At 43.0% G+C, this 14088-nt stretch overlaps 1 long non-coding RNA gene across 2 annotated transcripts in view; it reads left to right on the top strand.

Moving 5' to 3' along the window:
- LOC116992857 overlaps nucleotides 1–14088 on the top strand; it is a 43833-nt gene that overhangs the window by 16903 nt on the left and 12842 nt on the right. For both annotated transcript variants that reach the window (XR_004417121.1, XR_004417120.1), the window contains exons 2-3: nucleotides 2151–2275; nucleotides 3353–3445. This is a non-coding gene — a long non-coding RNA (uncharacterized LOC116992857). The remainder of the gene's footprint in view (nucleotides 1–2150; nucleotides 2276–3352; nucleotides 3446–14088) is intronic.

Below are 14088 nucleotides of genomic sequence, written 5' to 3'. Positions count from 1 at the left end.
TGTGAACTTGCTACAGGTCATGATAAATACAGATTTTAACAATACAAGTGATGTCGTGCTATTACCCAGGTTTTTCTAGGTAAGTGTAGCTAAATCTGTGATCATCATTAAACAGAATTACAGTAAATTCACGAATACAAGCCGCACTGAGTATAAGCCGCATCTCTGGGTGTTGGCAAACATTTCGGTTTTTGTCCATAAATAAGCCGTACCCGAGTATAAGCCGCTCTGTCATTCACAGTGAGGACCCGCATGCAACAAAGTTGCGAATTAGTAACAGAACCGCGGGAGGGTGGGGTTTACTGGCTCGGCCCGCTCGGGGCTGCCGACGGGGCCAGGTGGCCAAGCCCGGCGCCGCTGCTCGGCGCCGGCCGCCGCTGCCACTGGGCTCAGTCACCCCCGCCCGGCGCTGCCCCGCGGTGGCAGGCAGGGACGGAGCTTCCCCCGCTCCTATGGCAGCGGCGGTGGGCGGGGACGGAGCTTTCCCGCGCCCGTGGCGGCAGGCGGGGACAGAGTTTCCCCGCTCCTGCCGCGGCGGCGGCAGGCCAGGATGGAGCCTGCCTGCTCCTGCCGCGGCGGGCAGGGACGGAGCACCCCGCCTCCTCCCCGAGACGTGGCAATGGCGGCGGGGGGCCCCCCCGTCTCTCCCCCGGGCTGCGGCAGAGAAGGGAAGGAGGGAGCTCTCCCTCCTCTCTCCCCGCCCCCCGTGCTGCCTGCAGGCAGCCAGGCTCCACCTGCGGCGCAACAGAGTAGCAATTTGTAACAATCGCAGAATGCCAACTTTGCAGCTGCTCGGCTCAGCACTCTGGCTGGCACTTCTGAGGTTGTAAATGTCAGAAAATTATTCACATATTAGCCGCTCCTGAATATTAGCCGCATTTCCGGTTTGGGAGCCAAATCTTAGTCAAAATGGTGCGGCTTGTATTAGTGAAATTACTGTATGTTTTCCATTTTAATTCTGGAAGCGTAATTCTCAGTCCCTACAGGAGTGCATGTCCTCATGTACATGTGCATATCTTGCTTTCCTAAATTCCCCCTGACCATAGCTATGCCAGTCTACTGGAAAACAGTTCTTTTAAAGTGTGCTTTTAACTTATTGCTGTCTGCCTATTCTTCATGAAGAAAAGCATAGTGTGAGGGGCTGGAATCTGGCATGGTAGGGACCTGTAGCCTCTCTTCCTCATAAGCCCTGTCCATCCTGGTGAGTGGTCATCCTGAACTCCATGGTAGGGATGTGGCCATGTCCCTGGAGAGCTCCAACATCTTCTTGTCTCCTCCCTGTGATGGCATTGTACCAGTGCATCTGCCACCTCTGTCCTGGAAGCACAGGAGCACACAGGGACTGGTGGAACTAATGATGCTATTTGAAGGTGTGCACCCCCACATCTGCTAGCTACAGATGCTTGTTGGGTAGCATTGTGCAGGTGGCAATGTTGGCAGGGTGGAAAGCTCACCTCCACTTTGCCAGTGATTAGAGCAATGTGGTCATTTAAACAAGAGAAAATGTGGAGTTAAGGTAGGAAGGGAGCTGGGAATTGCACTGAGATTGCTGAAGCACAGGTACAATTTCTATTCTCCCAGTGTGCCTTGTGTAGATGCCAAGGGGCTGGCAAGGGTGATGGGTTTTGCAGTACTCTTGGTCAGTGAAGTACTTCACCTCTGAAGAATCACTCCCAGTGAGGCAGGGCTCCTCTCCCTAGGAAGCCATGCCTGCCCTGGGAGGTCATACAGCCTGGGTTTGGGGGCAGTGTCTCCCATTTGTCCTCCTCACTTCTTTGAAAAGACATTTCCATATTTTGTAATTGACATTTACCGTGCCATTTTCTTCTTTTTTGGGGTCAGATGGGGACCCCTAGCCTATCCTTTTCACCTACCCCAGTGACTTTGTGGCACCAGGGTAAAGAGCTTCTGTGAGAAGTCATTCTTTAAAGTCAGTGAACTCCCATACACTTCACAGACTTGGCAAAAATGTTTAGATCTTATTTGTTCCAGTTTTTATTTTTTTACCCTCACTCCTAAGTGTTTTATTAATTCTTTCTTTTGACTGTCTCCTTTGCCAGCAGTTTCTCTAGGCTGCGTTTTTGTTGTTTTTTTTCTTTTTTTTCCTCCTTCAGTGTAAAGCAGCATGATTCATTGTATTTCCTTCTTAGTGATCTCTCCTGGTTCCTCACCCCATGTTCTCCACTGATCAGACCCATTGGTGATTAGATGCTCAGCAGAAGTGATTTTGCAGCCTTTGACACCTTGCATCCCCTGCTGCCTGGATTTCAAAGAGGTAATCAGTCCCAGGGACCTGCCACTGACCCTTTGCTCAAGCTTTTGTCATTCACCTTTTACTGTCTCTTTTCTTAAAGAGCTTGAAGTATCTTGATTTTTCTGTGAGGGAAAAAAGGACACATGCACTGAACCCATAATGGTTTTACCACACTTTCACAGTACTTTCACCTGAAATGGTATCAGATAGTGCCTCTCTATCACATCTCTAATACCTCTTGAAATTAAACCTTCAGCTCCTATTCAGAGACCCCCCCTTTTGTACCCTCAAAACCAAGGGACAGTCAGTGAGCTGGAGGGGTGATTCAGTTCAGTTCTGTCCTTTTTAACCCCTTGTGCACTGGCAGCAGTAAGTGCAGGGCACCTCTGCTGGACAATGTCACTCCTTTGGAAACCTCAGCAGGATTTCCCACGGATGTGGGTGCAGACAGTGAGGCTGTTCCCAGTGTTAGCTGTAAACAACTGAACACAAAAACATCTGAATGCTCAGCCAAGCTCTGACTTGGACATTAGCAGGAATCCTTTTTTTTCCTGGGTCTTACTGTTTGGTTTCTTGAACCGAAATGTCTGACCATGACCAAGTCTGCTCTTGGAGTCCATCTAGCAGCCTTTGTTGTCTAACAGATCACATCTAGTGCCACGAAAAATGGAAGATATTTCTACATATTTTTCACATTATGTTTGAATTGTTATGAGTATTAATAAAGCAGCTAAGAGTAAGGAAACATATTAGTGCTATTTAGATTATTTAAGTAGCCATGATTTCTCCAGAGATTTAAAATTCTGCATCAAAAATCCTAAAGGCTACATTAAATCAATTGAAAACACAGAGAAAATTGACTTTAAAAGTATGAAACCAAAAAGTCCTATAACTCATCCCAAAGCCCCTTGATAAGTCTTTGATGAATACATCAGAAAAAAAAAAGGAACTGGAAATTTATTTCCAAAAGTATTATGTGCTTATTTTAATTTTATTTTTTCTTCAATAAATGATAAATTTGAAATATTTCCTTTGGGTTTCACTGTAAATAGATGAAGTAATAATGTTGTATTTATTTTTTATTATTAAACATCTCAGAGAAAATCAGCTTCTGGTTTACCTCAAGTGCACTGGCAACACAAGTAGCAACAGACTTCCAGATGAAGGAGCCTATGCGGAACATGTTAAATGGTAAGAAAAACTTGTGTGCTGAGTCTTACAAAAAGTGTAAGGAAAGGAAATTCTGCAGCTTGGGTTCCAACATGCATGTTTACTTTTAAATCCAAATGTGGCCAGAATATTCTTAATGAATGTAGGCTCATTTTTTTTGTTTTTTTTTCTCCTTTCTTTTCCCTTCTTCTTCAAAATGCTTCCTAATTTGTAGTGTTTGTGCCTTCACTATTTTTAATTATGCTGGGAATGATTTGTTTAAAAAACTGCAGATGTTGGGTTTGCTGTAAATCAAACACTGTTGTGTTTTTCTGCCTGGTCACCTGGGTCATAGTGCTATTCTTGTTCTTTAGTTGGATGAAAAAATTTATGAACTGGTGACTAGCTAGCTGTAAGCTTCAGATAAATTCTTGTGTTTGAGGTATAAATGTACATAGATCAGAAGAAGCTGTGTATGAGGCAGCTGCACAAGTGCCGTAGTCTTTGCTGAATAAAACGGGAGTCAGAATCTAATGCATTTATATAGATGTGATTTTATGTTAAGAGTCCTTTACCTACATTGAGAGTTTCTTGCAAAGGGCTTCTTGGCCTCTTGCTCATCTAATGGTTTCATCAGATGTATATATAGAGTTTTATACAGTTTGCACTGCTAGGTAATGATATGCCTAGTAATTAACCATATGCCTCCTTAACCATGTGCTCTTTTCATTTGCGTTTTTTGTTTGTGTTGTTGTTGTGAGCTTTTTGTCAGTTGTTTATTTTCTATAAAGGGGCTTTCCTTACTCTAGAAATTCTCAGCAACACAACCTGGGCTTCCTTTGTTCTCCATTTCTGAGAATTTCTCCGTCTGGGAATGCCACTCCAAAGGCAAAGCAGCATTGTCACCCTGCCTCGAAGGGAGCCAAGGGATGGAGTGGCATTCCCAGACAGAGTGGCATTCCTGGATGGAGTGGCATTCCCATGGCCTTATCTCTCCTGGCTATGAATGGCTGGAATGTGGATTAGTCTAGCTACTGTAATGTTGTGCCCAGCTTTGGAAGAAACACTGCCATGAAATCTCTCTTGCGCAGTATCTTGGCTTCATGAGTCCTTGGGGAAAAATCAAATGGACTTTGTTCAAGTCTAATAGTGGACAAGAAGGGCTGGTAATCTTAACTCAGTTCAGATATCACAGAGGTGTATGCCTGTACCTTTGGTAAATCAGGCAGTATTTTTTCTGGGATTTCTGCTGTAAGAAACCCCCTGTTATTGCAAGGGTACAGGGAAGCTTATGGGCGAGTGTCTCCACACAGGCATAGCTGTGCTCAGAGCTTCTGTTAGCTACAGTTAAGAGGAGGACGAAGCCATGTTCTTCCTCTATGGAGCAGCAGCAAATTTTGGCCCAAGAGCACAACAGAGACTCATACCCACACCTCTGAAGCCATAGAGAGGTGCCCTAATTGCTGTGTCTCATGTCATTACACAACACCTGGTTGGTGCTTGTTAAAGGTGTGACATTGAAATGAAGAGGCAGGAGAACAGAAAGGAAATATGTGGAGGTATTTCTCAGGATGTTTGAAGACCTGTGAAGGGACTTGAAATACACAGCTTTTGTGGTTACACATAGGCACAAATCCTGATGTTGCCTCAGGCTGAGCAGGAGGTGAGAACAGAGCTGTGTAAGCCTGGCGGAAGGCAGAGCCCGCAGCTGGAAGTCCCTAAGCACTGGGTGGTTCTGGGACAGGCTCACAGTAATGTGTTGAAATATAAGCTGGATAATACAATAATTTGAATTTGACAGAGTTCAGATGGAAACAGAGGGAGAATTAGAAAAATCATATAATCCTTTCCCCATACACAGCTTGACTCAAGGTAGATTTGGTGAAGCCCTCTAGCCAACTTCAATTAGTAGTTCCTGTGCAGTCCCTCACTTCCAAATCATGTAATGCTGTAATAACTGTCTGCTATTTAAAGTCAAAGAAAGAATATTAAACTGCTGCCGTCTTTGAAGTTCACAAGCAGGGAATCATGGTTACTAAAGACTATTAATTATCTCAGCAGTCAAACTACACTAGGCAAAATTCCAGTAAAAACGCCAGACAGCGAGTCTGATGTTACACTGCAAGATTTCCTCAGAATAATGTCTACAAACCAAGAACAAAAACAGTGTGCAAACTCTAATCTCATTGAAACAGCCTGCAGAGGTACATATATAAATCAAGGGTTAAGCAGGAATGTGTTTTTCTGAGGAAAGTAAAGGCACTTTCTGTGTTTAATTAACAGAATGCTAATTGGGCAAATGAGGGAGAATTAAAAGTGAATCACTGAGTGGCTGTAAGAAATTGCTGGTGAAGCTGTTAGAGCTGACTACTTGACCTGTACATGGAAATTGCAAGTCAAGAGCAAATCCTAAATTTGATAGTTATAATGAACACTACGATGTTCAGAAAAATCTAAATTCCTGAGCCAGGAATATGTGAATGCTTTGTATGGGCTGACCTCCTTGCACTGACTGCATTTTTCTGCCTCATGACCCTGTGAGTAATATTGCAGGTTTTTTCAATGTGGAAAAAATTTGATGCATCTTTTGTATTCATCAGAGCTGAGGGCAGGGAGGAAAGGATGTCAAAGAATAAGTTTTTGCTCATGGGCAGTCACATTAGAAGATATTTGGGAAAGCCTTTATTCATAAGAAATGGGACCATGCATTTCACCATGGTTACCATAAGTGTAATTTAAAGCACACAGTCCTTGAGCAGCACAGGCAGGGATGTGATAAGTCTCAGAGTCCAGCCTATGGAGAGGGAAAAAGCAAAAATCTCTGAGCCCATGCTCATATTTGGCAGACTGCTCAGGAGCAGCTGCTCTTTGGTGGTTAAGCCCATTGTTAGGACAGCAATGAAAGCTTCCACTCCTTCCAGTGTCTCTCTGGGAATTCTGTGTGAGCTGCTTGGAGCAAGCCCCACTGGGCATTGATAGCTGTGGGCTGATGGAGAGAGAGATTTTGCAGGCTGAGAAGTCCGTCTGTCCTGCAGTTCTCTCTTGACAACCCTCAATGGCCATAAAGTCCAGAGGACCACATCCCTTTTTGTGACTGTACAGAGGCAAACTGCCTGAGGCAGTGAAAGCAGCAACCCAGCAGAGAAAAACAGTTGGTATTACAAGAGGTCTTCCAAAACACTTGCAAAGATAAATAAACAGCAAATTATTCCAATCATGTGCAAAAATCATTTAAGTTGTAGCTGGAAACAAGGCTGGGTGAAGCACTTCATTCAGTCTCCTCTTATATGCATGCTATTTTAAGGACTGGAAAGAGGCAAAGTGATGAACATGGAACATAAGGTCCTCTGGCTCTTAGAAGGGGAAAACAAACCACACATTTTAGTTGTCCTTCATCCTAAGATAGTGACAGCAGGCTTGAGATGTGTTTGTAGCAGTGTCCTGTGTCTGATATATACATATATACAAAAGAACATATGTATCATCTTAAAAAGGCATTTTCAAAATTAATACCTCGGCCTATAATTTAGTTTTAGACTGCAGATATTTTATTTCTTGTTGCATGCCAGACACTTCTCTGGCATATTTGGATTCAGTGGCCCTCCCACATCAGCTCTGGAAAATGTAGTGACTGAGCCAATGCCTCTGAAATTAATGAGTATCATTCCATCAGCCTAGGGTGGCCCTGGCAGCAGTGTGTGCATCGAGAGGGCCAGCAGGCTGAGAAGTGCTGGGCTGTAGCCCACATTTATCCATCTGAGCTTCATCGCTTCAGTCAGTCCCATGACAAAATCAGGATCTATTGGATTTGTGCAATAATATATTGTTTCTTCGCCTGCTACCAGTGACAGCATCTATTTTTCCTTCTTGTGTCAAAGTCATGATTTGGACTAAAATTGAGAATTGAGCATGTTCCTAAAGCTACAGTGAATGGTCAGAGCTGAGTAATTGCATTGGCACTTTGTACATTTGATGAGTGTCAGGATCTTGGATTCATGCATTGTTTTCTCAAAGACTGAAAATGATGTTCAGCATATTATGGACCCAATTTTCCCTGACACTTGGGGCACTTAGAAGATTTGGGGACAGAAATGTGTACCAAGTTTTGCACATGGAAATTAAACAGGGTATGAAATCTCATTAGTTCTTCTCAGAGACTGATTGTAGGTTAGATTTGGGCATGACTGGTTGGGTGGATTGTGCATTTGGGCATGTCTTGTGAAAATTCAAAAATTCACTTAGATTTTATTCCATAGCATGAGATTTATTTAATTTTTTAAATTTTTTTAGTGAAATGGAAGAATTTAATTTTTGAGGTGAATTAGGTTATGAGTTGATTGAGCTAAAATATCACTACTTTCATTCCAGAGATTACTATGATTATCTTCAGTTGCAGAGGAAAAAAAACAACCCCAAACCAACCAAAGCCAGTTACAGTTGCATATCTTTTAGATGCTACATGATGATATTTTAAGAAGATATACAACCAGTAAGTTGTAATTGGTAAAATAATGTTTAACTGAATCAGATGCCATGCTTGGTTACTCTGTCCTGCCTTCTGCAGCTGGCAGATGTTGATGGGGTGCTTGCACCTGCAGAGAGCTGTGTGCCAGCAGAGCATCTAAATGTTTCTTCAGTGGGCCTGTCTACCCTTAGGATGAAAGACATCTAAGCTGGCCACAGCTGCTCCCCAGCTGGCTCTGTTTGTGTCATGCTGTGGCACAGCAGAGATTTCCCAAAGTCCTCTGAATTGCAGAGGACTGGAATCAGAAGTAATAAGCTTGGCTGAGCACGAGCTGGCTCCAAAGGAAGCTAGAGGTGATACCACTGCACTTTGCTCCCAACTAATTACCTATTTTAGTTCAGCACTTAGCCAATAGACACTTGGGCGAGCTTTCCCTGGAGCAGCTCCAATCAGGCAAGGTTTTCTGAAATCTCGTCCATGCCATTGGAGTGTGGGCATGCAGTTTCCAGAGCTGGATCTGGTCCTCATGAGCATGGCAATAAAACACAGACTAATGAGCCCTGCTGGGCTTGCACGAGTCAGTCTCTGCATGAATGGCATGGTCCCCTCCAGAGAGAGGGGAAAGGGAGGACTGTGTTGGCAGAGGTTCCCTTTACAAGTGGGAGGTGGAAGTACAAAATGTGGCATTGGGTACTTGTATACAGACCACAGACCACTCGAGGGGCTTTCTCCAGAGAGTCCCCCAGTGAGAGGAAATTTTGTGTGTGTGTGGTGCCACTTGGGTTTGAGTGGAAAGCTCAGACCTCTTAATTATCAAGCAGATCCCTTCTTGCCTGGTGACCATCCTTGGACTCAGAGCACCAGAGGAGGGGCCATGACCCAGCTCCAGAATTCCTGGTCCAGCACTGCTGCCAGCAAATCCCAGCAGTGTGGCCGAACTGTGCATAACCCCAGCTGAGACTGTGGCTTTACTGGTGTCAATTTTCATGCAGCATCACTGGATTAATTTCACTGATTCCAGCTTGCCTATAAGTACTGAAATGATGCCTCTGCAGCACAAGACCACCCTGTGTGCTAAGATCCACACAAGAAACCTGTCCCAGGACTTGAGCTTGCTTGTGTTCAAAGCACGTGACTCGTCCTTTAAGTGTGATAAACTTTATATACAAACATATATATAAAATTACCAGAAATGTGCTTATAAAAACAGTATTGAAGCAAAACCCCTGTAATTCCATAAACCATAACATAGGAGATAAAATATTTGCTTTTTGAAATCTCATTCTGGGGCAGGAAAGGAACCTGTGGATAATTGTTCTTTTCTGCCAAGCACCTTTGCTGGCTACTTCAATATTAACATTAGTTATTCAGGTATTGATATGGTTTTAACTGATACAGTTACTTATAGTTTGGTTTTATAGTTTTTTTTCAAAGATTATGGTGGACTTGCAGATGTGGACTTCTGAAGTCCTCAGAAGCGGCTCTTATGGGTTCCCTCCTCAATGGCAGGAGCATTGCATAGTGCTGATCACAGCCTTTTTAATTAAAAAAGAAACCCAAACTACAAACCCAAACAAACAGTGGGGAATGGTTGTAAATGCAGCTATAAAAACCTTGCTGGCAAGAGTTTTGGCATGCCTTTATATATTGGCTTCAGTTTTTGGTTTCTTGCCATTTTCCCTAAGGTCCAGGTTTTCTCTGTAAGTCTCTGTCACAGGACAAACAAGTCCCAGCAGCCAAAGCCATTTCAAAACCTGAAAAATTTCCTGTGCAATCAGTCAGGTCATCCAGTTTCAAAATCCATTATTGTTTATCATATGTGGTGGGTCTGAGGTGAAGTACCAGTCTCATTGATTTTGGCACAGTTTAGATCCAACCTGAGTGGAAGGCATGTTAAAAATTGAAATGCACTGGCACTACTCTGAGATTAAAAAAAAAAAAAAAAGACTTTCCTAAAATCTAGATGTAATTAAGAAACTCACATGACTCTAATCTGAAATAAACTAAAATCTTAAACAGCAGCACAAGGGATCCTGGAATGTAGCCAATGTAGCCTAGGATGCACTCAGGGTACTATGGTGCTCTTCAGTTCCCTGCCCTCTTTCCTTTGGGACTGGCATGTTTTACAGCTGACAGCCCTGGAACTTGGTTCTACATGAAATGTTCCAGGGAAATCATTGGAAATTAGATCAAAACAATTTAAAGAAACCTAAAGGGTTAGAGAAAGTGATGAATTTCTTGCAATCCTTAGCTTGCATTCATCAAACCTGTGGAGGTAGGTCATCTAGGATAAAAAATCCATGCTGGGTCACAACAGTATGTGTTTTGACAGCGTGATTGTGTATCAAAATAGCCAAAAATCCTGCAGTGTGTTCCTTGATGGTGATGAGGAGGATTTTGAGATCCAGTGACTTCATTAATAGTGCTGTATCCCTTCACTTCACTCAGTGAAATTTCTCTGGCATACAGGCTGACTTGGTTAATGAGATATGACACTTGGCATGCTACTAATAAGAAGGAGAAATGGGAAGAAATGTATGCATCACTTCTGAAATGTTGCTGCAGGCCCCTTTTCTGTACATCTGGTATATATTTCTAATCTTTTGTTTTGCAGAGTAAGGTGCCAGAAATGTGGGAGTCATCAGCACTTAGTTATTTTCATAAAGAAGGTGCTGAAAATCTATGTAATTACAGACCCATTTCAATTTTATTCTCTGCAGTTGAATTATTTCAATGTCTTTTTTATAGTCAAAATGAACAAGTTTAGTTTACAAATATTTTATTACCATTAGGGTAACTTGATTTCTGTTATCATCATTTTACAACTGTAGTATTATTAAAAGTGACAAATGACTCTGTAGTCAATTGCTCTTCTGAATAAATGTCATTTTGTGTGGTGGTTTATTTCTTCTGCCAACCTTTGATCTAATGAGAGGCAGCAGATTTTATTTGGCCTTTTTTTTTCACTTTGGCATGTGACAGCTTTGCCTTAGTGACAAGAAACAATTCATTTTCAAGTAAGGCAGCTGGAAATTTTGCTGTAATGAAAGATTTGGCATTTGGCATGGCAACATTCAGGAATCCTACAGCAGGCTTTGGCAGTGCCCTTATCCGTGTATTTCTACATTTACATCACTTTTTAGCAACAACAAAGAGATGCAACAGCTTTTTTCCCCTTTTTCTGTAGGCCTGTGAGGGGCTGTCCTGAAGCCCTGGGGATTTCAGCACTTGACACTTTAGCTGGTCCCTGACTTAATTCAGTGTGTGATCGAGACTTTTCTGGCAGTGTCATCCAGTGAGGTCTACAGTGACCGCAGTTTTAGGTACTGACCTCCCAACGTGCTCCTCAAATTCTCCCTGCCAGCACTGTGCTCCCTCCCAGAGGCTTCATGCTGGTTGTTGCCTCCATGTCCTTTCGGGCAGGTGTTGGTGCTGAAGGTGGCACCAGCTGCTCCTCTCCCTTAATTGACACTGAGCTGAAGTTGGACTTGAAGAGTTGGCCGAGATTGTTTGTTTGTGATGAGTGTTTTCCTCAATCCAACTGCTCACACATGCTGGGGACAGCTGGTGTTTCCCACCTGAAGCTGTGGAAGTGAGCCCAGTGCTGGAGTCACTCCCCAGATGATGAGATGACTTTAAAGTCCTCAGTAGGCAGGTCCCTATGTGGGCTTCACTCAGCTGAACAGGAGGGACTCCAGTTACTCCATGATTGTTATCTTTCCTTCTTTCACGTGTAAGCAGACTAGCAAAACCCTGGAATAACTCTTGCCCTATCAGTCAGTGTCAGATAGCATTTACTCTTTAAGATCATAAAGCCAATATAGATCTGAAATTCTGAAATGTGAGAGAAAAGTGGTAAACCTTTGCTATTTCCTTCTCTGAAATAGCTGGCATCAATTACAAGTCCAGCTGAAGGATGTATTTTGGTTTTGGACAATTTACAGTTCAGGCTCTTTGATTATTTTTTCCTAAGACATCCAACTGCATTTACTCATTTTCCCCTCTTTAAAACATTAAGTAGAAATGCTTGGAGGCTTTTTTACTGAAAACTGGTGACATTAATTTTCTAAAAACGAGGTTACAAAAACATTTGATCCTACATTTAAAATATGCATTTCTTTAAAGGATACTGCAAAGGCCAGTCAGTAGAAATTGCTTTGAGCACCCTGGTCTAGTGGAAGGTGTCCCTGCCCATGGCAGCAGGGTTGGATTTTAAAGTCCCTTCCAACAGAAATGTTTCTTTGATTTTACGAAATGCTGTGACTATTCTTTTCAGTGTTTTAGTCATTTAGACTAATCTATTTAAAATCAGTTTATTTGGATGGATCTCATAAGTTTTATAAAAGTTTGACTACCTGAAAACTGTGTAACTTAAAAACAGGGAGAAAAGAAGACAGAAGGAGATCATGAGTGGAGGGGGAAAATAGCATGGCTTGGTGAAATTGTTCCAAGTATGCCATGGATCAGGCTGGAGGCAGTCATGTGTCTGTTGTGGCAGAAAACTCACGGTGAAGAGCTTTGGGGGCATACTAAAACCACTGTGTTTTCTGAGATGTGCCCTCAGTGAGCATTTGTGTGGGAGCCCTTATCAGCAGATCTGGAGATGCTGGAACTCCCAGACAGGTGCTTTTCAAGGACAGGTGGTAAGGAGGAAGGTGGAAGCAGGGAGCTCCTGCCAGGGAGCAGCAAGGGCAGTGCTGTCCAGTGAAGGACAGTGGGGCAGGGGCACCAGCCAGAGCAGCATCCCATGCTACCCAAACAGAGAGTCATAGGTTGGCCAAGAGCTTTGCTGAGCCCATGGCATTGAGGTAGGTGTGAGGTCAGGCCAGGAAGAGCAGTTCCCAGACTGGGGTCATGAGTGGCCCAGGATGGGCTCCGCTGTAATGTGCCTGGGGTGAGGAGCAGCATCAAGTGCCTGAGATTAAATGAAATGTGTGAGCATTGACAGGAGAAACACTCACAGGTCAGGTATTGCTCTTTGAGCCCAGCATGGGCTACATGTGGATGTCCCTGTTTGGTTAAGGATAATGAATTTTAAGTTTGGTGTGTTATATTGTCATTGTATTATTTTATTACCATTTCTTTTAATGAAGCAAGATTTTTCCTCCTGCCCTCCTGGGATCTTCTCATAAACCCTTTGTAAAAAAGGGTTATTTCTTTGCCTCCCTTGGCAATCCAAAATCTAGTTTTCTGATTTTGGGATGGAAATGTGGCAATTGCTGCCTGTTTTATGTTGACATTTTTATTCAGTTCCTGGATTTAGAGATCCTCTCTGATTTAGTCAGTGAATCCCTTTGCTATTACAGGCATAACCCTGATTCAGATTTACTGCAAGAGCTAAAGAGACTTCTCCCTCTTCTTTTCATCAGCAGATATACTGTGGGTTCCAGCACTATATGGGGTATTTATATGGTTGCAGAGCTGCCTGCTTGGTCAGGACTCCATTCACCCTTCTCTGCATATTGCTCTAGCAATAGATGCTTCTGATTGAATCCAAGTGAAAATAACTCCCTAAAGCCACTAAGTGTGGCTTAGGGAGGGTATTTGGGAGTCTAACTGCCTCTGCCTCATCCACTCTTGACCCTCTAAACACTTCTGCTGCGTGTGCTCCTGTAGAGCTCAGCCGGTGCCATGAAAACGACCCTGCTTTTGCAAGAGCTGGGCTTCGGAGCTGGTTAATTGCATTGTGTTTAAGCATTAAAATTTTGGCAGAAGGTTTTCTTTCTGCCACCAAACAATTGTTCACAAATGTTTCCATTATTCAGCCACCTGTATGCATGCCTATCAAAAGAAGAGCAGTCCTATTAATAATTACTGTCAGCCGTGTGCAGTGATGCAGTCACTTTGCAGCATTCGCTCTTGGGGTAATTCCAGTCAAATGGTCTATTTCAAATGTCAGCTCGATGTTCCTGTTGTAAAGAGGAATGTTTTATTACAGGAAAATAAAATTTACTTGTAATCCTGGTCTACAGTCTGAAGTGATAAAGGATGACCAGGATTTTAAATTCCATCTTAATGTTTGTTAGACATTTTTTTTCTTCTTTTTTGTAGTCCTTACATAGACTGGGGTGATTTCTCCATTTCTTGGACTAGCCATATAATTTGAAAGCCATTGAATAGGGCCTATTTATCAAATTATTTATCTTAGGTGTAAATAAGAGTCTCTGCAGTGCTCTGCACCATTCTGTTAGACAAAGGTGGTGAATGCATTGGGAGCAAT

Source organism: Catharus ustulatus, chromosome 2 (assembly GCF_009819885.2).
Source record: "Catharus ustulatus isolate bCatUst1 chromosome 2, bCatUst1.pri.v2, whole genome shotgun sequence".
In the NCBI taxonomy this organism is placed as follows: Eukaryota; Metazoa; Chordata; class Aves; order Passeriformes; family Turdidae; genus Catharus; species Catharus ustulatus.
Note: the sequence above shows the minus strand (reverse complement) of the source record. Positions and strands in the feature narration are given on the sequence as shown.